Source organism: Lontra canadensis, unplaced genomic scaffold, assembly GCF_010015895.1.
Source record: "Lontra canadensis isolate GAN:19392208 unplaced genomic scaffold, GSC_riverotter_1.0 scaffold14, whole genome shotgun sequence".
Lineage (NCBI taxonomy): Eukaryota > Metazoa > Chordata > Mammalia > Carnivora > Mustelidae > Lontra > Lontra canadensis.
This window is the reverse complement of record NW_022631008.1, coordinates 28184293-28208163: the sequence shown is the minus strand read 5'-3', so window position 1 is coordinate 28208163 and position 23871 is coordinate 28184293.

Genomic DNA, 23871 nt, shown 5'->3' with positions numbered 1-23871 from the left:
TAGGTGAGATTAGCAGAGGCCCCGGAGTAGGGTGTGGTCAGTTGGAATGAAAGGAATGTAAAGCAAAGGGTGGATCCCAGAAGAATGCCAGAATTGTGGAGGGCAACAGGGAAGAGGTGAGATGAAAAAAAAAACGAGCCCGGGGTAGACACCCCTGGGAAGAGGCAGGGTTTGACACAAATCTCAAGGATTTATAAAACTGGGGTGGGCAGGGAGGGGAAGCCACATATTTATATGTTACAAACTGTATTGGATTGTGAGAGAGACTGTGTTTGGCGAATGGCAGGATGAACCATGGACAAGAAGGCAAATGGGGGTATTGAAAAATCTAAACTCATTAGACTATAAATATAAAGCCATTTTGTTTTCTTCCAATAACTGCCCCCAACTATGCTGGACAAGTGCCCCCGACCACCCCCCAACACACACATACACAACATCTTAGCTCAAGTCCATGGGTTTCACCACTTTATTTGGTGAAATCTTAATGTTACATCTAATTCATCATATCCTTCTCCCTTCCCCTAGCCAGAGGCATAGTCTTCATCTGGTTCCCCCTTTCTCCTCTTTTCTGAGCTATCCCTTCTGGAGCTGGAGCAGGGCAGAGTGAGGTTGCATACCTCCCTGCTTGCCTGTGGTCCCAACATAGTTCCTGCTCTCCAACGTGCCCCCTCCAGTCCACAGCTCTAAACACTGGACATTCCTTGTTCAATCTGTCCCCATCTTTGGCTGACCCCAGCTAGCATTGTTGTGTCATATGCTTTTGTCCTTCACGGCGAGATTCCTCTGGAGACAGTTGCTCCCAGACTCATCTAATGTTCTTGGCCAGTTTCCAGGCTTGCACCAAGTACATGTGGAAGCCATCTCAGTATAGGGGTTCGTGTCAACTGGGGGAAGTTTTGAGAAATCTTAGTGACCTCTGCTCCTGACAGTCCCCTCCCCAATATGCAAGTTCACATGTGTCACGTCAGTGAACACCCATATGTACACATCTGTCAGCTCAGAGGTAGCTCATCAGCTCTGCTATATAAACAGACATTCAACCAGGGAATGAAGTGCCAGTCTGCCTTTCTTTAGCCAACACCAAGTTTATGAGTTATTCTCTTGAACTTCCCTCTCTTTCTTTCAACAGAGGAGATAGAGAAAGAAAATGAACATTTTGCTCCCCCAAAAGGCTCTTCTTCTCAGTTTTTCTCAGTTTTCTGTTTTTCGTTTTTTGTTTTGTTTTATTTTGTTTTATATAGGCAGGGGTAAAAGATAATGGAGCAGTCACACCAGGTCTGCTGGAATAATCCTCAGTAAACCTGCAAAGAGACAGCAGGTACCAGTAGCTGTGGTTCTCAGGGCTTAGAATTTGGGGTAATTTCTCAGCTTTGAGTCTTTGATGATTCTGGGACAACTTGAAAAATCCCACTGATGTTGCACTGTTACAGAAAAAGAAATTAAGTCCTGGAGAAGGGACGATATTTGCTCAATATTAAGAAGAGATGAGATGAGATTTAAATACCAACATCATGCTTCTTCTACTGGATCTTAATCAATGCAACTTACCTATCCATAGTCTGAAAGCTTTGGAGCTAGACAACTCCAGGAAAATAGGAGGGAACAGGCACATTCTGTAAGCACCATCATCAGTTTATCCCAGTGACTACCTTTATGTGCCTTTTACAAATTGATGTGATTAATCATAGTGCTGAATGCAGAGCCTAACTCACTCATCCGTTACAAGCATCTCATTGTGTTATATTGGTTTAAGAGAAAAATTATCCACTGTATATATTACCCTGCAGATGTTGACCTGTTGAAGACTGGGGTAAATACCAAAGGTTATTAACACAACCAGCTAGTAAATGACGAAGAACTGGCCTTGGGAACAACTTCTCCACCTACCTCAAGACATTACAATCTATAGCCACAGACAGCTATACTTAAGCCAGTTTCCTGAGCCTCCGGAAAGGTTAAGCTGGAGATCATCTTAACCAAACATTTTTTTTTTTTTAATTTATTTGAGAGAGAGAGGTTGAGAATGAGAGAGAAAGAGAGCATGAGAGGAGAGAGGTCATCTGGAGAAGCAGACTCCCTGCCAAGCAGGGAGCCCAATGCGGGACTCGATCCTGGGACTCCAGGATCATGACCTGAGCCAAAGACAGTCGCTTAACCAACTCAGCCACCCAGGCGCCCTAAACATTTATTTTTAAGTTGGACCAGATCTTTGTAAGCAGAGAGACAGAATCTTCCACCATTAGATAAAGCATTTGGTTCTTCTCCAGGCAGCAAACCAAGATCAGCCTCAGACTTGTTTAGAGGTAGGACACAGAACATTTGCTTAAATCTTCAAGTCCTGAATATTTATGCCATATTTTATTTTACTGGGGATTAGCTCTGCCCATATGGAGACACTATGAGAAACCCGATGTGGGACTGCACTCAAGAGGTCCATAAATACTGCTCAGTCACGTGCAGGCATCTCAGAGGCAATTCAAATCAAACACTCCTTCAGCAAACAAGTATTTACTGGGTACCTGCTCTGTGCTGAGCACTGTTGCAGGAGTTTTACCTCATGACTCAATGTAAGGTCTCTGTGAGCCAGATATTTTCTTTCCATTTTTTTTCTAAAGGTACAATGTAGAGATATTCCGTACAGAGATATTCAATGTAGAGAAATTCTTGATTCCTTGTCCATCCCTGTTACTGCACTGATCCATGCTGCCTAGGTCCCAGATATCTGGTGCTTTCTGGTTATGATGACTGCTTTTTCTGTATTGATATAATTCTTTTTGAGTTGGCAACAGCTGGGAAATCTTTGCTTGCCTCACTTAGTTGAGATCCCAGTCCAGATCTTTTTAATAGAAAGGAAAGGAAGAAAGGAGGGAAGAAGGAAGGAAAGAGGTAAGGAAGGAAAGAGGGAGGGAAGGAAGAAAGAAAGGAAGGAGGGAGGGAAGGAGGAAGGAAGGAAGGAAAGGAGGGAGGGAAGCAAGCAGGGAAGGTAAAGTTAATTCTACCCTCCAAAGTTTGTAGTTTTCACTCATGGCTTTTTGGAGTGAAATTAACATGCCATTCACCAGATGCTTCATTTTGCGGGGAAGGAGCTCTAGAGAAACGTTCAAGAATTACTGTTAAAGTGTCATTATTAAGTATCTCACTGAAGTTAAGTGATGCATTTCCCCATTTAAATGTGTATCTTCTTCCCCTTGACAGGAAGGGATCAGTAAATATTTAATGGTTGAATAAAAGAAAAAAATAAATGTCCAAAGGCAACCTGAGTGTTTAAGGGCCTGCCCAGAGGAACTAATGAGCCATGACCCCTGGTAAAATGACACAAAGGCACCAAGAAAATTCTCAGCAGAGGGGTGGAGCTATCCACACCCAATGTTATTGGCCAAGGGATAACCTGCAGATTTATAACATGTACAACAGGAAGCAGAAACAGTAGAAGTTGCTATACCTAGAAGCTCTTTCTTATGACCTGGAATAATAGAAACTTTACTTTCTTTGTAAAAGAATCTCAATCTAGTTTAATACAAAGAACCAAGCAATCAATTATCTTATTAGAAAAGATAAAAATAATGCAGGAAATAGAAAAGATAGCACGGGAGGAGAAATAGAGGTGAGAGGAAGGGAGGAGAGGGAGGAAATGTGGGGAATAGAGAGAGACTAATTTCTTTTTTCAGAGCTAGCCCGGGAGTGTAAAGCCATGAAATAAAGAGCATGCCTCTACTTGAAAGATGGCATTGTGCTCAAACTAGTGCCACATATGACATCAGTCTTCTGCTAATGTCACTGAGAAAAGATGAAAAGCTTCCGATGGTTTGGGTCAGCTTAGTGATGACCAGCAGCCTGCAATCTGCCCAGTTTATTTCAGAAATAAAAAAAGAATGAACCAAAACAACAAAATGTATGTTTCCCCTTAGTCCATTGAAACATCGGGCTCCAGTGGGAGATTAATGTAGTATCATTCCCTCAAGTGTTTTGTTTTCAAATATGTGCTTGCTGGCTCCAGGAGAACTGACATTTAATGGAAAATGTAACCGTATATAACCCAACTAATGGGCATCGTTATGATATCTGTGTTTGGCTTTAAAATACTTCAAGTCCAAAGACGATGGGCTTCACAGTGACCATCAGAGGGGTTCACAATGTTCCCTCCAGTGGAACACCATAGACATGTCTGTGGGAAATCCTGAAAGAAGGAGAAGACAGCAGCCTGCTCTGGTGGCAAGATAGAAAAAGCTGAGTCGGTGTTGAGAGGAAACTGCGCTCCCCTCTGACAGGAAATCCAATGTCCATGGAACTCAGGAGCCAGGTGGAGAACCCACAGTGGTATGGAAGACACTGCCTGCGGTCACCTGCCATGAGTCCCAATCCTCTACAACCCCCTCCCATGGAATGTGGCCAGAACCTGTGATTTGCTTCTCACTAACAGAATATGGCAAAGGTGATTGGATGTCATTTCCTTGATGGTGTTATTTCGTGTGGAAAATCATTGGAATGTCTCTCCTTAGATTAGGAAAAGATGATGAGACAGTCACTCCCACTGTTACATCATATCACATAAGACTCTCTTTGCAAGCTGGATAGAGTCAAAGGCCCTGTGAGAGGAACATGTGACCAAAAAAACCTGAAAGGAACCTCTAAGAGCTAAAAAAAAAAAAGCCCCTGGCTGGTAGCCAGTAAGGAACCAGTCTTACACCCACTAGGAAACTGAATTTTGCCAATAATCACTGAATTTTGCCAATAAGCCACTAAGTTTCTGGCATTTTTAACACAACCATAGAAAACTAATATAATATCTGAAAAGATCCTGCCCAGAGTGCAAATAAACTCCCAACAACAGGAGTGTTTGGGGTGATCATCTAAAACCAGAAGCTTACTGAGGATTGGGGGTGGTTTGCCAAAGTCCAGCATGCACTGCCTGTCACATTAGAGCCCCCCAATGATCATGGGAGTCTCCAAGGAACTCACAGATGATGGGAGCAAAGGGGAACTATCTGACAAGTCCAGAGAGCTCAAAGCACCGAGGGCCCAGGCAAATTCCCCACCCCTAACCCAGCAGAGTATTAGTAAAACAGCTCCCTAGAGGGAGTAGAGGCTGATTTATAACATTTGCCAATTTCTGTGATGTAGAGACACCCACCATGACTGATTTCAAGCTGCCAACAGATTAACAGCTCACTCAGAATTTTCCTCCTGTATCACGATGGGCTGTTGGGAGCAAGTGCTCTGATATACACGGGCTGCTTTCCTTCCTCTACCCTGGAGGGAGATCAGCCAGCCTGGGGAAGAGTGGGGAGAGCAGAAGGCTGACCTTCAACAGTAGGTCCCCAGGTGGGCAGAGGGTGAAAAGACTTAACCTTGAATTGTGGTGGAAACTGTTGATTCATACCCACTAGACGAGTTAGTGAATGGAGACTGTGTGGAGGACTTAAAATAATATAGAACTGCCCATTGTACAAGAGTGAGTAAAGGTCCTGAGGTCCGCCCAGATTTTCAAACACACACTCACATGGGTGCATGCACACACACACAATGATCAATTCCTTTTCTCTGTAGGTGAACTACCCAAGACAGAAATAAAAATTTCAGAGCTGCCATTTTCTTTCTTCTTCTTCTCTTAAAATGATTTCTTAATATTCCCCTCTTTTCTCAAAATGCCTTTGTAAGGGAAGGGACTCATAAATTCCAAAGTTCTAAATAGCCGAATGAACCATTAAATGATTGAAGTCTATTTCCTGATGCATTTCTCTGTTTGAATGTGCTGCGGCTGTCTCAGGAAGCCCCGGGCTTAAAGGCAGCCCATCCAGTGACAGCGAGCACCAAGGCGCACCCCTGTGGTGCATCTCTGCAGATGGCAGCCAGGGAGGAACCACCAGACTTTAAAGGCAGTGAAATCTCAGTGGCTTTGCCTCGCTAAATGGACCTGACAGCTAAAAGGGAAGAGACACAGGGCTAAACATGAATCGTTGCTTCAGGAAACTCACAGGGTACAGAAGAAGAAAAACACTTTAAACCTGGGGTGGAACCAAACCTCTGGGGTCAAGATGAATCTGTCTGCTCTGTTTCCATGGGATTCTACGGGTAAGTTCTCAGGTGAGTCATCTGTGAGCAGTTGGAGCAGTTGCCATGGGTTACCCTCCTTTGGAACATTTTCCAAGGGATTGAAGCCGTGCAATTTTCATCCACGTTTCTGAGTTCTGGAAGACTATCACTTTGAGTTACACATCAAACAGCTAGACAAGAGTCGTCTATGGCAGCTGTTCTTTGTACACATTATCATGGCACTTGTCCTCTGTGGATTCCATTCATGGGAGACTCTGGCAAATAAACAGCGCTTAAAAGAAAGAACTCAAAAGTAAGGAGTCTCTTTGACGTGTTTATAGCTTCATTAAATTTTTGGACTATCCTTGTTTTCAGCTCCTGATCTTAATTCTCACTTCCCTGAGAAAATAGAAGCAATTAGGAGAAAATTTCCACAGGCTTCTACCAAAATATCTATCCACATTCTCTGCATCCACACCTCTTCCAGAGATGAAATTTCCATTCTAAGTGTCAGCCCTTTGTGTCTACTAGATCCCATCTCTCTTGCCTCCCCAAAATGTCTGTCAGTCCACCACCTCTCCTCTCTATGTCCTATACCATTCATTTTTCACTGTCTGTTGGATCATTTCTATCAGGATTTAGACACACTATTATTTCTCCCATCTTAAAAAGAAACAAAAGCACTTATTTTGACCTCACTTTGCCTACCAACTCCCTTCTCTCACTCCCCCAGCAGCAAATTGCTTGACTTATCTCTAGTTTCTTTCCTCCATTCTGTCTGGAATGCACTCAGTCAGGATTTTGCCCTCAACCCTCCACTGAGACTGTTCTTGACAATGTCATCAGTAATTTCCATGTTAGTAAATCCAATGGTCAGTTCTCACTGATGATCCTACTTGTCTGTCAGCTCAGCATGTGACAAGGTAGGTCACTCACTCCTCCTTAGCACAGTTTCTTTATACTGGTTTCTAGGATGCTACATTCCCAGTTTGCCTTCTTCCCCACTGGTCACTCCTTCCTACTCTCCTTGATTGGTTCTGCTACGTTTCCTTGAAGACTTAGTGTTAGAGAGTCCCAGGCTCAGTCCTTGGCATCTTTTCTTCACCATCTACCCTCACTCCCTGAGTGACCTCCCCAAGTCCCATGATTAACCCTAGCATTCACGTGTTGATGGTTCTCAAATGTAGACCTCCAGTGCAAACCTCTCTCCCAAATACTAGACTCCTATAGCTAACTGCCTCTTCCATATCTTCACTAGGATGTCTAACACCTCAAATTTAACAGATCAAACTGAACTCTTGACCTCCCTAAACCTTCTCTACCTACAGTCTTCTCCATCTCTTCGAGGACAACCCCATCCTTCTACTTGCTCATGCCAAAAACCCTGGCGTTTCTTGATTTCCTTGGCTCTTCTTTCCCGACACCCCCTACACAACCAGTCAGAAGATCATGCTGGTTTTATCCTCAGCATATATCAAGACTCTGACCACTGCTCTCTACCTACACAGCTTCCGAAATGGCATAGTCCCTGTTCTCGCTCATCTGAATTACTGTAACAGCCTCCTAAACAGTCTCTGGCATCCCCTGTTGCCCTCCAGAGTCTTTTGCTGCATAACAGCCAGAGTAATTAATCCAAAACATAAGCTCTGCTATTCCTCTGTGAATGACCTACCCCGTGGACTGAGGCTTCCATCTCGGCCATGCTTTCAGGGAGCGTTCATTGCATTCTAAGACTTTTCTCAACTCTCTGTTGGAGAAAAATAAATTGTCTATATTAGCAATAACTCTTTTGTTATGAGATGGAATCACAGTGCATCTGTTTTTATTTTTTCTTTTTGCTATTTCATTTTAAAAAGTAATTTAGTTACTATAAAAGTATGCTATTGTTTCTTGAAAGGCTACCCCCAAGGTTAGTGTTTCTTTATTATTTTTGGCTCACAATCCTTATTGAGAATCCCCAGGAGGGGATTCCTGGATGGCTCAGTTGGTTAAGCATCTGCCTTTGGCTCAGGTTGTAATCTCAGGATCCTGGGATGAAGTCCCACCTCTAGCTCCTTGCTCAGTGGGGAGGAGCCTGTTTTTTCCCCTCTGTCTACTGCTCGCCCTGCTCTCTCTCTCTCTCTGACAAATAAATAATAAATAAAAAATTTTTAAAAAGAGAGAGAGAATCCCCAGAAAAATATATATATATATTTTAAAAGATATATATATAATACATATTTTATATATATAAGAGAAAAAGGATCTCTAGAAATAAAAGTATATAATAGATATATAGATATATAGATATATCTCTCTATATATATTTTCCCCCCTCCCAAGATTCCAAGGAACCCTTTGCACTTCCTCATGAACCTCTGAGTCTTCGTGGACCTCAGTGAGAGGCTTCATGCACACATACACTCACAGAGACACGTACATCCACTTGGGATTGAACTTACATGGCCTCTTTGATTTTAATCTTGTTTGAAACTCTTTTTAATCAGTTGTTTTTTTTTTTTTTAACTTTCCCCTACATCTTACCAAGTTAGTGCGCACTTTTGTTTTGTCCTTGTTGTTTCTGTTTATTGAAATCACTTTAGAGTGTGTCAGTTCACAAAAAGCTTTACAAATGTAGGACGGCCTCATGAAAGTCCTGCTGGAAATATATCATGTGTAAATTCTCATTTCAAAGTAAATGGAATGCAAAATGAAGGTGTGGAAATAATTCCTGGGTCCATAAATATTTAATAAGCTTTTGGGGCTTAGGGTTGTCAAATGGCACACTTACCATATACTGTATTTCAAAATAAAATTCACAGATTCCATGCAATTCTTTGAAAAGTTATTTAATTTACCTGTCATATTCCCTCAACTCAGAATGATGTCTGTCTTATTAACTAGTCTGTTCTTAACTGTGATTGTAAAGACCAGTTCTGGTTATAGTCTCTGAGCAATTGTTTACTATAAAAAGTTCTCAGGGCTCTGCAGGGGCAATGTCACTGGCCTGCTCTGTCTGTCCTGCAGACAAGTGGTTTTGCAACACCTGCAGCGTCTGAGAAACTCCTGTGGCACTTCACAATCCTGAGTTCCCCTGGCTCACTGACAGTCCTACTGAATCAGTCTTTCAGGTGGAGCCCAGGCATGTCATTTTGAAAAACTTCCAAGATGAGTTTTTCAAGACAAGCACTGTACAGACAATGGGAAGCCATGTATCCTCTTTTTTTTTTTTTTTTTAGTTTTTATTTTGAATTAATATTTGAGTTACACAAAAGTTACTAAGTTAGTATAGAGAGTTCCCATATACCTTTCAGCCAGCTTCCCCTAATCTTAACAGTTTATGTATCCAAGGAACATTTAATCAAACTAGGAAATTAACCTTGATACATTACCATTAATGAAACTACAGACTTCATTCCAATTTCACCTTTTTTTTCCATTCGTGTCCTTTTTCTGTCCCAAGACCTAATCCAGGGTGTCACCCAATGTTTAATCATCCTGTGCCCTAGCCTCCTCTCATTTGTGAAAGTTTCTTAGTCTTTCTTGGTTTTTATGACCTTGACACTTTGAAGGTGTACAAGTGAGGTATTTTATGGAATGTCCCTCAGTTTCAATTTGTCTGATGTTTTTGCATGATTTGGGGAAGAATTCTTTACAGGTGATATGCCCAACTCATTGCATTACATAGGGGGTGGGACATGATGTCAGAATTGCATATCACTAGTGAGGTCAAGACTGCTCACACATTAAGGTGCAGTCTGCCAGGATTCTCCAAGATGCAGGGACAATTTTTCCCCTCTTCTAATGAATTGTCATGTTCCTGAAATAACTTTAGAGAGTTCCAGTGTCACAAGAAGCTTGCAAGACATGACAATTCATTAGAACAGAATTGTTAATTCTAGCCTGCACAGAAAGAGTTAAGCTCCACTCCCCCACCCCTACCACCTGGAAGAGGGAAGTAGCATCTCCATATATTATCTGTAATCCTTTAAGAAAGATTTGCCTCTTCTCCCTTATTTATTTGTTTATTCATTAGTTATTTATATTAGAATGGAATCGTGTTTTTGTTTTGTTTTGTTTTTCAAGTTATAATCCAATTCCAATTTTTTTTTTCTCAAATTGTTCCCCCTCTGGTCATTTCAAGCTCTTTCAAGTCAGCTCCTATGTCCTTTTGACATGCTTCATCTTTTTTAAAAAATGCACTTCCTTTCATTCTGGCACCACAAATGCCTCAGGCTCACCTTGGATTTTCCCTGACCCAGGACTGAAATCAGACATTTCTCCAAGGAGAATTGGTTTTTTTGTTGGAAAATGACATGTGGAAACCAAGATCCATGTGCTGGGTATGGTTGTTGCTGCTGGAGTTTTACTGCTTCCATGCCCTCTCTAAGGACAGAGCAGGGTAATATAAACACGTATACCAACCATATACACACGTATTTATAATTATTTCTGTCTCTGTCTATCTGTCTAAATATTAAGCTAAACGTGAGTTTCCAATGCTAATCCCGCACTACAGAGCTTATTCTAGCCTTCCCTGCTTGCTTATTTATAACTTCTCTCCCCGACAGTGGGAAACCTGTTTCTCATTATCTACAATTTATTTACATATTCATTTAGTTCTTGTGTGCTTATAGAGTTATGGATTTGCTAACCCACAACCCTGAGAGAAATGAATTCACCAGCCAGAGCACAGTGTTTATGTATAGTTCTTTTTGTTTTTATCCTTACAGTATCTAGCAAAAATATTATTTTCTCAAGTTACTTAAGTCAGCTCTTTTTACCCCATCAGTTTGTTTTTAAATAATATTTTTGCTTTGTGACTTAAGTCACACATGCTCAGTACAGAAAATAAGAACAAGCAAAAAGAGAAAAATACAACAGATTCCAATACGATGGTTCAGCAATAACAAGTTAAGCACTACTCACATTTTGATGTAGTGTGTGTGTGTGTGAGAGCCTTTGTGTTATTTTTACTAACAATGGAATTATTCCTATATTTTGTTGTATGATTTTTTTTCTACCTATGCTACAGATCCTTAAAGAACTATAAGTTTGTAAACAGAGGCATCTCCTGATAGTATGCATATTGGAAAGACCATCCTGGTGGCATAAAGAATACGGTGGAGGTGAAGGGAAGGAGGGAGATACTGCAATCACAAATACCGGCTAGGTAAATAGAATTATCTGTGATTATATGTGACATATTTAAAAGAATAACAATGGGAAGAGAAGAGTAAATGAATTTGAGAGGCATTTCAAGATGGACTTGCCAAGATTTTGGTGGACGATTGGCTAGTGGAATAAGATAGAAGAGGAGGTGAAGAACTCTGACATTTTAAGATGAATGGATCATCGACAGTGATGACATTTACCCATGTCCATGTAGAATACAAAACAAAGGATGGTTCTTCAGAGAAGATGATAGTTTTCTTTTGGCACATGTTGAGTTTATGGTGCTTCAGTTCTTCCAGCAGGAGCAGTTCAAGGTCAGCTAAAGGTTTGTGTGTTGCGGTCAGATAAGAGGATCAAGCAGGAGGCTTGAACTTGTAGAAGTTGTAGAAAAAAATGATAGACTTCATGCCAAGAGAGTGGGTGAGATCGCTCATGGTGATTTGTAAGGCTGAAGAAAGGAACAACAAATACAATTAGAAATTTAGATACCATTTGGGAATTGAGCAGGGGAAGACGAATCAATAAAAGGTGCCAAGAGGGGGAAAGTAGTCTGGGAGCTAAGAAGAGAACCAAAAGTGGATAGTGTTTAGAAAGTAAAGAGTGGAAGAGTTCAGAGAATGGAGTGGCCAGCCGTTTCAGTGCTGCAGTCATGAGGACAAGGAGACTTCCAAGGACTGAAAGAGGCAAGGACGTTGAGGTAACACAGGCCAACTCTCTTTCCAAGAATGTGAAAGTGAAAAAAACCAGAACCCTATTGTTGTCTCTTGAGGAGAAGTTAGAGTAGATGAGAGGCATTGTTTCCTCTCTTTCTCTCCTTATTTGGGACTGGGGAGACTGACAGGCCCAGGGGTTGGAGGTGAGAAGTCTTCAAAAGCCTGAATGGGTGAGTTGTGTCTCCTGGCATTTAAGTTACCTTTATAGCCCTAAGGCTTAGTGAGGAATTATTGCAAAATGTGAAGAGTAGAAATTCTTAGTGTAGGTTGGGTGAGGGCAGAGAATATTGTGAGGCTTTGTGTGTTATACACAGAGAATGCAAGAAGAAATAACAGAGATGGTCATTTATCTGAATTTTGAGGGAGCTGTCATCATACACATTTAAAGCAACAGTTACAAATTCTGGTGTTAAATGAAGAAAACCATAATAATGCAACTATGTGCTTTTTATCCATTACATGGTTTTTTAACTCAATCAATCTATAATGCTCAGATGGTTCAAGAACAATAATACAATGTGTTTCCTGAGGGTTTCAGATATGCAATGACCTTGAGAATGGATGAAACTCCAACTAATCACGTAATACTGTGAGAAACATCTAAGCTTCAAAAGAAAAATCTACATTCATTCCTCACATGGGAGTAAAGGTTTTGGACTCCTCTAAACAAACAACTTCAACTTATATATTTATGCTAGATTTCACAGAAGAATGTAGTGAAAACATAAACAACACAGAACTGAAATATGTGCTGTTTATTTAATGACTGGCTTTTTTTGAAAAAGTAATGATAATGTGAGTCACAGACGTTAACTGCTCCCTTTTGTAATACAGCCTGGAATTTCTTTTGATGTGAACAAAGATACAACTATTTACATGTAAAATAAAAGTTTTTTTTTTTTAATCAAGATAAGAACACTAATTGAAGTCAAACTTTGCAGAGAGAAATTCTATTCTATACTCTATACGTACAATACTACTACACTACACTATACTCTATACTTATTATGATGTAAGTACATTCTGTAGAGGAGTCTTTACATTGAGGAGTGAAAGATAGATGCTTGAAGTCCCCATCCCACTTTTGTTGCCAAATGGCAAGGCATCTGCCTTCTCTGGATTTTGGTTGGAGTACATTTTGCAGATTCCTGGATTCCAATCTCGAATATCCAATAGGCAAATCCATTCTCATCTCTGGAAAGGAGAGAAATAAAATCTGAGGAGGAAAATAAGGCAACAAGAAATGCATTGACTTAGTGAAGACAAAGAACAAAGGCATCAAAAGAACCAGAAGTGAAATAAAAACTCAGTTCATACCAACAGAGAGTACCATGGCGGAGGGTACCATGGCAGACAGTACAGGCTCTGGATAGGCTCAAGTACAATCTTTGTTCCTTACTAGTTGGAATCCTGAGGTGATTTACTTAATATCCCCATCCTAAAAATGGGCTAATAATAGACCTTACTGCTAAGGCTTTTTGTGAGAGTTGAGGAAGTTAATATAAGAAAAATATTTACCACGGTGCCTGATACATGTAAAGACCCAAGAAATTTTAGTTGTTCATATTATTTGCACTAACCTTTTCATATTCAACCATCAGAGGTTTAAATTTGTTAGTCAAAGATGATAGATTGAACCATTGCTCAAAAAGCCACCCAACCAAGGGCAGATCTAGGTTTTAAGTGGCCCGAAAATTGTACAATGTATAAGGGCCTCTTTAAGAAACAGAGCACAGAATTACAAAGTGTGACTGCGGCAGAGCACCTGTCAGAACCCAAGCATCTGAGGAGCCCCGTGCTCCCCTCGCCCCTCTCCCCTCTGCCATTAGGCAGAATATAGCGCGTTGCTGTGACTTGGAATCTCTCTATGTACCCCTATTGTTAAAGAGAACAAATGAAAGGATTCTTCGACAAACTAACCACACTGTCATGCTGACTCCACTGAGAAGTTCTTGGGTCCCCTAGGACTCAAGGCTGAGAAACTCACAGAATGTTTGAAGTTGCAAGAGACCAGCTCGATGTTTTTATTACTAAAGCATGCCTTACGTGCAGGCCCAGAGGCCAGCTCTGTAACTGCTGTGTCCTGAGATCCAGCAGAAGCAGATGAGAGTTGTAAGGCTGCCAAAAAGGAGGGCCCCAAGCAGCTGTGTGTGGTGTGTGCATGTTCAGAGCCAACGTTCTCAGACTGTGCTCCGGGAGGGCTCAAGTTACCCAACGGCTGGGTGAAGTTAGCCGTTACTTATTCCAAAAAGAACAGAGCTGAGGAAGGAAAAGGGAGAGGATAAGAGCAAAAGAAAGAAAGCAAAAGGTATTTCCTGTCTGTCTTCTGAAAGGCACTGAGGGCTTTTCCTTAATGGCTTCGTTCTAACAGGACAACGCTCTCTTGAGGACCCCAGCTGCAGGCAGTGAGTAGAGAGCCAGCCCAGTGGAGAGCAGGAGCATCTGAAGGCAAACAACCAGGGAGAGACTTCTCTTTTTCTTTCTTGAGTTTTTCTTGCAAACTGTCCCAAACCCCTGCAGTTGACATTATTTATTTACACTAAGTAATCATGAATATACTAGTAGAATTTTCTTTCCCTTTGTGGGGGAGCTGGGAAGACGTGGTGTGGATGAAGGGAAAGAAAACTGCTGGAATTATCTTTATAGGTCATCTGTAAAACTCCCTCGTGTGAAAGAGGCAGTATAGCCTAGTGGTCAACATGGCCTGCCTCTATTTTGGCTACATTCTGGACAACGGGTTAAACGTTAATTTCCCGGTACCTGATGTGGGAAGGAACATGATGCCTACCCCAGGGAGTGCTGGGGAGACTAGTTGAGACAAGACAAACCAGCTCCTAACAAGGCACCAACACCTACTAAGCGCTGGAAAAGTGCAGCGATTTTTTTTTTAAGATTTTATTTATTTATTTATTTATTTATTTTAAAGATTTTATTTATTTATTTGAAGGACAGAGATTACAAGTAGGCAGAGAGGCAGGCAGAGAGAGAGAGAAGGAGGCAGACTCCCTGCTGAGCAGAGAGCCCGATGCGGGGCTCGATCCCAGGATCCTGGAATCATGACCTGAGCCGAAGGCAGAGGCTTTAACCCACTGAGCCACCCAGGGGCCCCTGCAGCAATTATTATTATGACCATTATGCATGACTTGACATTTTCTTTTTCTTTTTAACCATTAGACAGTTTATTATAATAATCCACAAAACAAATAGAAGTGAATTATCAGATGTAAACAGGATGACATCTAACCATTGTAACATTGTTTGCTTTTGGGTACTGTGTTAAAATCTGAAAAATAATTGTAAGCACCAGTTTTGTTTTCACTAAACAAGAAAAACTAATTTATGTTTGAAATATGATGAAGGTGGGATTTGATAGCAAAATTTTTAAAAGAATCTGACAAGAATGTATATTAGATTCCAACTTCTCTAAGGACAAAGTCCAGTCTTGTGCCTCACACAGCTGATCTCAAATGAATAAGCATAACGAAAGAATATAGGACAAATTTAGTCATGTAACTGGTGAAATGCCATTTCACTGAAGCAATCAGTAGTTTTCCAGAAGAGGGGACTTTCCACAGGTCAAATAGCCTTGTCTTTTTACTAAGTGAATACAACCGAAGTGGGGTGTTGGTAGAGGACAGAACTCTTCCAGACCAGCTGAGGCTTAAGAGACGTGCCCATTGAGTACTCCGTGTGGTCCTTAATGTGCTCTGCTTTAAACAAGCCAACTGTTAAAGATACTTCAAGTGACAACCAGGAAAACCTGGATACAAATTATTATTAGATAATATTAAAGATTTCTAAGTTTTGTTAGGTCAATAGTGGCACTGTAATTATGTGGGGAAATTCCTTATTGTTTACAGAGGTCTGTACTCAAGGATTCAGAGATAAATGACTTAATATCCTAATTTACATTAACTATTTTAACAAAATGATACTGTAAGTCTAGGTAGTGGATATAGGATAGTCCCAGCAGCTATTCTATTTATCTGTATGTCGACATTTCCCATCATAAAAGGGACTTGACATTTTCTTAATCCAATGTATCAGTCACTTCATGGATCAAAGGAAATACAGCCTGAGGTTTTCTTGAAAGTCACAATTACTAAACTTCTTTCTTTTCTTTTAAAAAGATGTATTTATTATTTTAGAGAGAGAGGGAGAGGGAGCACAAATGAGGGGAGTGACAGAGGTAGGGGGAGAGAGAGAATCCCAAGCAGACTCCCTGCGGAGCACAGAGCTGTCCTGGGGCTCCATCTGATGACCCCAAGATCAACATGTGAGCCCAAACCAAGAGGCAGATGCTTAACAGACTGAGCCTCCCGGGTGCCCCTAAACCCTTTCTTTCTTTTTGTTAATGTTGACTTATTTCTCAAATCATAGATTTGTTCTTTTAATTCTTTAAATGTCAAAAGTCATTTCAACCAACTCAAGGCCCCCAGGTTGAACATCTCTATAGAATGCTGAGCTTTGCTGACATTTCTTTAAGAAATAACGCTCTAGATAAAAACACAATCACAACGTTTGGAAACTTGCCATTAACATCTCATTAAAGCGGAACTATATGTTTTAGTTTCAGCCTTCCTAAAAATCTATTCTTGGAAGGACACCCAGACCTGTTGCAAAAGTAGAAAATGTGATCCTTGGCCCTGGGGAGTATATAATTTAATAAAGAAACTGCTTGTACACAGAATCATATAAATAAATGTAATAGAAGCATATATGCAAACATTTATACATAGTTGAGCACACCTGCATAAGTTTACACAGGTGCTAAATTATGTATCAGAGGAAGAAAAATTAAGAAAGTGGGGGTTATTACAGTGTTTGGCAGCTAGAATACAGAGCAATGTAAGTTTTGAAACTGCACAGAACTACACATGCATGGTCTTCATGTTTGCTAAATGGTACACTAGAGCCAAAGGAAGCTTAGAGATTAGTGAAGAAAAAAAAAAAAAAAGAATTCCAAATTATGGGAAGAGCAGGTATGAAGGATTGTTGTTGATAATGACTTTTGACTAACATTTGAATGCTTTCATTGTGCCAGAAATAGGCCTTCACATGAATCATCTCATGTAATTCCTGCAGCAACCCGAAAATACCGTATCCTTGCTCATATTTTACAGATGAGAAAACTGAAGCTCAGAGAAATTAAGTGACTTGACCAAAATGTGTGTCTAAGTATCAACAAGTGCCTGTACTAGAATTTGAACCTGGGTCTGTCTGATTCCAAACCTGCCCTCTGAAGCTGTTACCGAACTTCCTTGTTGTCATAAACTAAAAAGATAAGAGGTAGAAGGAATCATTTTAAAAACAGACAGTGAGATGAAAGACTGTTTATGAAGCCCCTTAATGCTTCAGATGAAGATCATGACAGGACCAAGCTGTGTAGAAAGGGTCAAACAGGAGTGTGTGGACTAGAGGAACCTTGGATGAGAACCCCACCAGCAAGCGAGGGCACCAATGGCACATATCCATCTGCCATCCAAAGCATTACTAACTCTTCCTTTATCACTAAGCAAGTTTCTTTTACCTGAAAACTTTAACTCCCTAACACACACTGCAGTATCACAATACCACACAATGGAAAGCAGGGCACCCTAAATACACACACAGATAACCAGAGAGAGTATTGGCTATCTCCTTGGTGACTTGGCCAATGGCTAACTGAACTGGGAAGATATCTACCACTCTAATAAATTCTTTACCAGGCAACTCATTCTCTGAATGAGTTCCATGGATGGCATTATCTGTTAACCTGCACCCAGGAGGAAAAGAGTGAGTCTCTAGGGAAGGATGGACCTGAACTTAAGCCCGGGCTCAAACAACCCCTGGTTCTGTGACCCTAGACAAGCTCCATAAGTCCTCTAGGCATAATCTCTAACATATACGTAATAATTCTACCTACAGTAATAGAGAGCATTAGCTGAGGCGACACATGTCACACATTTAGTACAATGCTTAACCCATGACAAGTCACTCAAACACAGTTGCTGTTATTATTAAAGATCTCATGAGACAGGTAATGTACTCTAGAAGCTCTTCAAAGCAATCAGAGCCATCCTCTCTCTCTGCTACTGAAATCAGCAGGGTTGCTCTTACACTAAGGTTAGTAAAATCCGCCATTGAGCTCCTCTGTATTACCAGGCCCATTTTTGCCATGGCTGGTACCACTTAGTCCTGCAGGATGAAGATCTAGTTAAGCACAGTGCTTTGGAACTCCAGGAGTCAAATCTGATAGCTGCAGGGGCCTGGGGGGAGGGGCGGGGGGCGCCATCTTTGCTAAACTGAGCATTTCCTCTCATGCTTTCTGTTTCCCTCTGGCTTTCTACGATGTTCACTCAGATACAACTGCAACCGGGATCTGCAGTGTGGTTTAATCATGTTCCCTTTGCAGGAGGTTTTGTTTGGGTGCAGTTCGGTCAAAACGAGGTGGGGTAGGGGGAGGGCAATCTGTTGCAGCTGTTCATCATTACCCAGATAAGCTCCAGAAGCCTCCCAATTAACCTTCATGTGTAATAAAGCCAAGCAGTACATGAAAACAAGAATTTCTCATTTACTGAAATGATATTTGGCTTGTAATTGCTGTCTGGGAATGTTGAACCAAGTAGAAAACATTAAGAAAATTGCACTCCTCCCTACAAATTTAAGCTTAGTGATTATTAAAGAAAAAAAAAAAAGACTAAGAATGTCATTTGGTAGAGTAAGCTGTTTTGTCCTGATTTCAAGGTAAGAATAGAAATATATATTATGCCTTTTGGTCTAAGACCATATACTTGCCAACTTAAAACATATAATATATGTATGGTTCAAATAAATATTTTCATTAGTCCTTGTGGCTTAGAAACCTAAAGAACAGAAATTAATTTGGAAAATGTATTTTCCTGACATTATGTTCCATCTTTTCAGAGAAAGGAAACAAAGAAAATGTAGTGTTTATATAAAGAAGAGGTCTATCACGTATCACCATAAAAATTAATAAGGCTAGCAAATGATATTGTATTTTGAGATCTCACTCTGTACACGTCACAATGCTGGGCTGGATGGACAATATAATATTAATGGTTAGCAGACTAAAACTTATTAATTTTATATCTAGTAAGCCCTCAAATGTTTATTGAAATAAATGGACTTTGTATTGAATTATATAACATTGACTTAAAGTAAGGCAATTATGAGACACTGTCACTATACTTAAATCTCCAGTCTACCTGAAGAATTAAAATACAAATGCGTGAATTTTAAATAATACAACTAATGAATGACAATACATAACTATAATTTTTATTTTTAGTTTGAAATACTAGTAGACGATAGGAAGTTGCAAACATAGAACGTAGAGTCCCATGAACCTTTCACCCAACTTCCGTGTGCCATCTTATATGACTTTAGTACTCATACCTAGACTACAGACTTCATTCAGCTTTCACCACTTTTTACCTGTCACTCAGCTGTGTGCTTATGTGTAGATGTAGTTCTGTGCAATTCAGTCCCCTGTATAGATTGGTGTAACCACCACCATAATCAGGATACAGAACTATTCCATCATCACAAAGGGACTCCGTAAGTTTACCCCTTTGTAATCACATCCACTCCCATCTCTGTCCTCTGGCAAAACTCATCTTTTCTCTATTTCCATTGTTTTGTCATTTCAAGAATGTTATATAAGTAAAATCATATAGCATGTAACCTTTTCAAATTGGCTTTTTTCACTGAACATAATGCCCTTGAGATCCATCCAACTTATTGCATGGGTCAATAGTTTGTTCTTTTTTATTGCTGAGTAGTATTCCATCATATGGACATACCAAAATCTGTATAACTATTCACCCATCAAAGGACGTTTGGATTGTTTCCAATGTGGGGCTATTGTAATTAAAGTTGCTATGAACATTTGCGTACAAGTTTTTTTGTCAACCTACATTTCCACTTCTCTGGGATAAATGCCCAGGAATACAAACACCAGGCTGTATGGTAGTTGCATGGTTAGCTTTTATGAAACTATCATAGGTTCCCACGAGCTTTGTATTAGAGATCTGATTTCTCTGCATGCTCCCCAGTATTTAGTTCTACTACTATTTTTTATTTTAGCCATTTTGCTAAGTGTACAGTGATATTTCAATGTGGTTTTTAATTTGCTTTTCCTCAAAACACAACTGTAATTTAAGAGATGTCACAAGAGAGTTGATTGCCAAATTGTATGGACAGATTTTCTCTTCTACTTGGTAGTTCTCAGTTTTTACTTTATATTAGAATCACCTGGAAAGCTTTGACACCATCCAAAGTTCAGCCATACCTCAGAACAATTAAATTCAAATCACTCAGGATAGACCCAAGCTTTATTGCTTATTTGTTAAAATAACCCAGATAATTCTAAGACGCAGACAAGATTGAGAACCAGTATTGAATGTACTTTCTACAGACGACATGAACCCAATCATATTTAAAGCCCTTGGCTGACTCTCCATAACCTGTACTGCAAATGAAACCCAAGCCCATTGGCACTTCCTCCAAATCTTATTCCTGCCTATTCTTCTGGCCTTGTCAACCTCCCCTTCTGTCTCACGTTTTATGCTCTAGCAGTAACAAATTATTTGTAGCTTACCACACATATCATCATGTCTCATGCAAAATCCCTACAGTTAGAACTTAAGAATTCTCATTTTTATCAAGTCTTCCAAGAGATCCTGATGCACAATAACACTTAAAAGACACTATTCTTCTACCAATTGCCGAGCACTTCACATATTTGTTCATTTCTCTAGTCGTCATGTATTCATTCACCCAACAATATTGAGTACCCAGCGTGTGCCAAGCACTAGAGAGCTTTTGGTGCAGAGGTGGATGGTCCTAGCAGACAAGCTGCAGTGCGACATGTGGGGGGGTAAGCCCAGAGGTTTGGGGAGCTACCACAAGTGGTGCCCCACCAAGCCCAAAAGATGCTGGTGGACACAGCTCAGGACTCGCAGGCTGAGGAGGAATTAGCCAGGCAGAGAGGCAAAGGAAATGGGAAGAGTAAAAGAGAAAACAACATGTTTAAGGCCAACCTCAAAATGACATGGCTTGTTCAGAAAATTTAAAACCCTTTGGTATGGCTGGAACAGGAAGAGAAAAGAATAAAGAGAAACACTGAACATTCGACTGTTTTAAGTGTATTATTTTAATGCCACTAATTAAGTAGTATCAATAAATAAGAATCAATGGCTGTGGAAGGGGTAGAGTCATTTTTTTTAAGCAAAGGGTAAATTCTAATTACAGCCTGAAAGGCTTTTGAAGATTCAGTTGGAAATAGCCTCACCCCATTAAACTCTATTAACAACCTTTCTTTTAAGCTCCTGACCCTGACCAGGACTGGTTGACCTCAACTTCAGGGTCAAGAGATTGGCTTCTGACACTTATTTCAGATGCTAACTTCCATGAGAACTAAGTACTCTCTCTCAATCCAAGTGCTTGTCTCTGACGGACAGAGGAAATTGCTCTGTTCCCTAAGAGACACTAACAATTTACTTTTCAAAGACATGTCAGCTGTGCTGCTGAGTGTCCACAGCAGATGTCATGGTCCCACTGGAGTCCGAGGCTCACAAAAGCTGCTCCCCCAGAAGAGTGTATGTGTGTGTGTGTGCGTGTGTGTGTGTGTGTGTGTGTGTGTGTCTGACAGGAGGTGGTGGGGATTAAAACATAGGATCCAAATTGAAGGACTTGCTAAACTTGCTGCAGCTTCTCCCCCGGAACCAAAAGGAGATGGATTCTTCACTTGAACTGCTGAAAAAGTTAACTGAGAAAACTGGAGAGAAAAAAAAAAGAAGCAAAATTTCATTTTCAAAGATTCACTTTTAAAAAAAGAAAAAGGCAAATCTCATCTCACTGGGGAGCGTTTCTGTTCCAGAATGATTTTAAGTTCACTTAGGGATATTTTAGTTTTATTCATGTTTTGGCAGAATTTATGAGCTGCAGATCATTTCCTGAAAATAGGACAGTCATACATAGTCACTGCCAACACTGGAGTAAATTTCACTTTATTGGGCAAAGCGGTATAGGCTCACAATTTTAAATAAAAATTATCCCAGATGCTATGAAGGGACTTTCCCCTTCCCTCTGGATCTCTGAGAACTATACAACCCTGGTGTGCTCTCTCAGGAGCAGCTCTGCCACAGGAGCCCCTGGCCTGGATGTCACCCACCACTCATCAGCCTGAATTAGGACTCTCCACTGCCTTCATCACAAAGCTTTAACCAACCACTTCTCTGAACGTGAGACCATGGAGACAGAGCAGCTATGGGGCAGATTTTCTGATAGATCTGAAGGTATTTCAGGGGCCCCAGAGCAGGACATCTGAAATCAGTGTTATCTTAGAAAATTCTAGGGCATATATGTCCACTGCCCTACCCTCAACAGATTTACAACCTAAACCGTGTTGACATGGATGACAAAGAGGCCAAAGGAATAATAATCCTTGAACATGTAAGAAACACGATTAAGAATTTATATTCTCAACCAATTATTATTATTATTATTATTATTATTATTATTATTATTTTTACCATCAGCAATTTGCAAATCCTTTGAAGGCTCAGAAGTCGGTAATGGAAGGAGATATTACAAAGGTCCCACTGGCCAACTTCTCAAGCTACTCATGTTTGCCACTTCATATAATGAGACTAAACACAAACTAGAATTGAGGGTAGGGAGGATTGTGTGTAGGGTGTGAGTATGATGTGTGTATGTGTGTGTGTTATAGGTGTGTGTATGGTGTGTGTATGGGTGTGTGTTATGGATGTATCTAATGGGTATGTGTATGGATGTGTGTTATGGGTGTGTATATGGTGTGTATATGGTATGTGTTATGGGTGTGTGTATGGTATGTGTCATGTGTGTGTGTAACAGATGTATGGATGGATGTGTGTTATGAGTGTGTGTTATGGGTGTATGTGTGTGCACAGAGTTTGACTACAACACTAAAGAGATTATTATCATGCCTTTATTAAATATCTTAAGTCAAAAATCATTCCATTTATGACTGCCTTCTTTGGAGGGTGACTCTGGGAGCAGCTAGTCCTTAGAATAATAGCAACCCTGGAAACTCTCTGAGGACAACTAGAGAGTAGCAGGGTCTTTCCCTCCTGCCTTCAGTCTATGTTCACCCAATTTTGGCCTTTTGGTTAATGGAGCATTCACTATAAAAATAACAAATACTCTCCAGATACCTGTCAGCATTGAGGGACTGGTCTCCCCCAAATTCCTATATGATGTATCTCTTCCCCACCCATCTCAAAAATTAAATAGAACAGACAGAGGAGCCACAAATTTCAAACTACCTTATCCCTCCCTTCTTCACTCCCCCACCCCTAGTCCTTGAGACTTTGTCCTTTGCCCTAAAAATGTCTTGTTTTTTTTCTCCCCTTGTCATCTGGCAGCCAAGAATATTGAATGTGGCTTGAAGAAATAACATCATATTATGGAAACATCCTTTTATTGAGACAGCGACAACATATGTCACTGCATGTACTCATTCTTTAGATTGCTGTGCCATTTTTAGGGCAGAGAGGGTTTGGATACAGCCTTCATGCTATTTTTCAAATTTCATGTGGAAAAAAGACAAAGCTTGCCATTTTCCATTTTTGCAAGTTTATGAGGATCAGGGAGTATTTTCTCCATCCCATGATTAATATAGCTTTGAAAACTATTAACTCCCAACAAGATTCTGACATTGTAAAACCCTAATAATCTCAAAAAAATATATATATAGCTGATTAACAAGCATTCCTCTCAGGGAATGACATGGTATATTTCCAGCATCTGGCTCAGCAAAGATGGGAAAGGTGATTCCCACCAATGTGTCAAGTTCAGACATTTCAGCACCATTGTCTTTTTGCAAGTGTGAGCTCTCTTTCAATCTCAGACATATGAAAGCCTGGCAGGCTTATAAACTGCCTCTTCCTTCCTTGCCCTTCCTTTCCTGTCTCCTTTATAA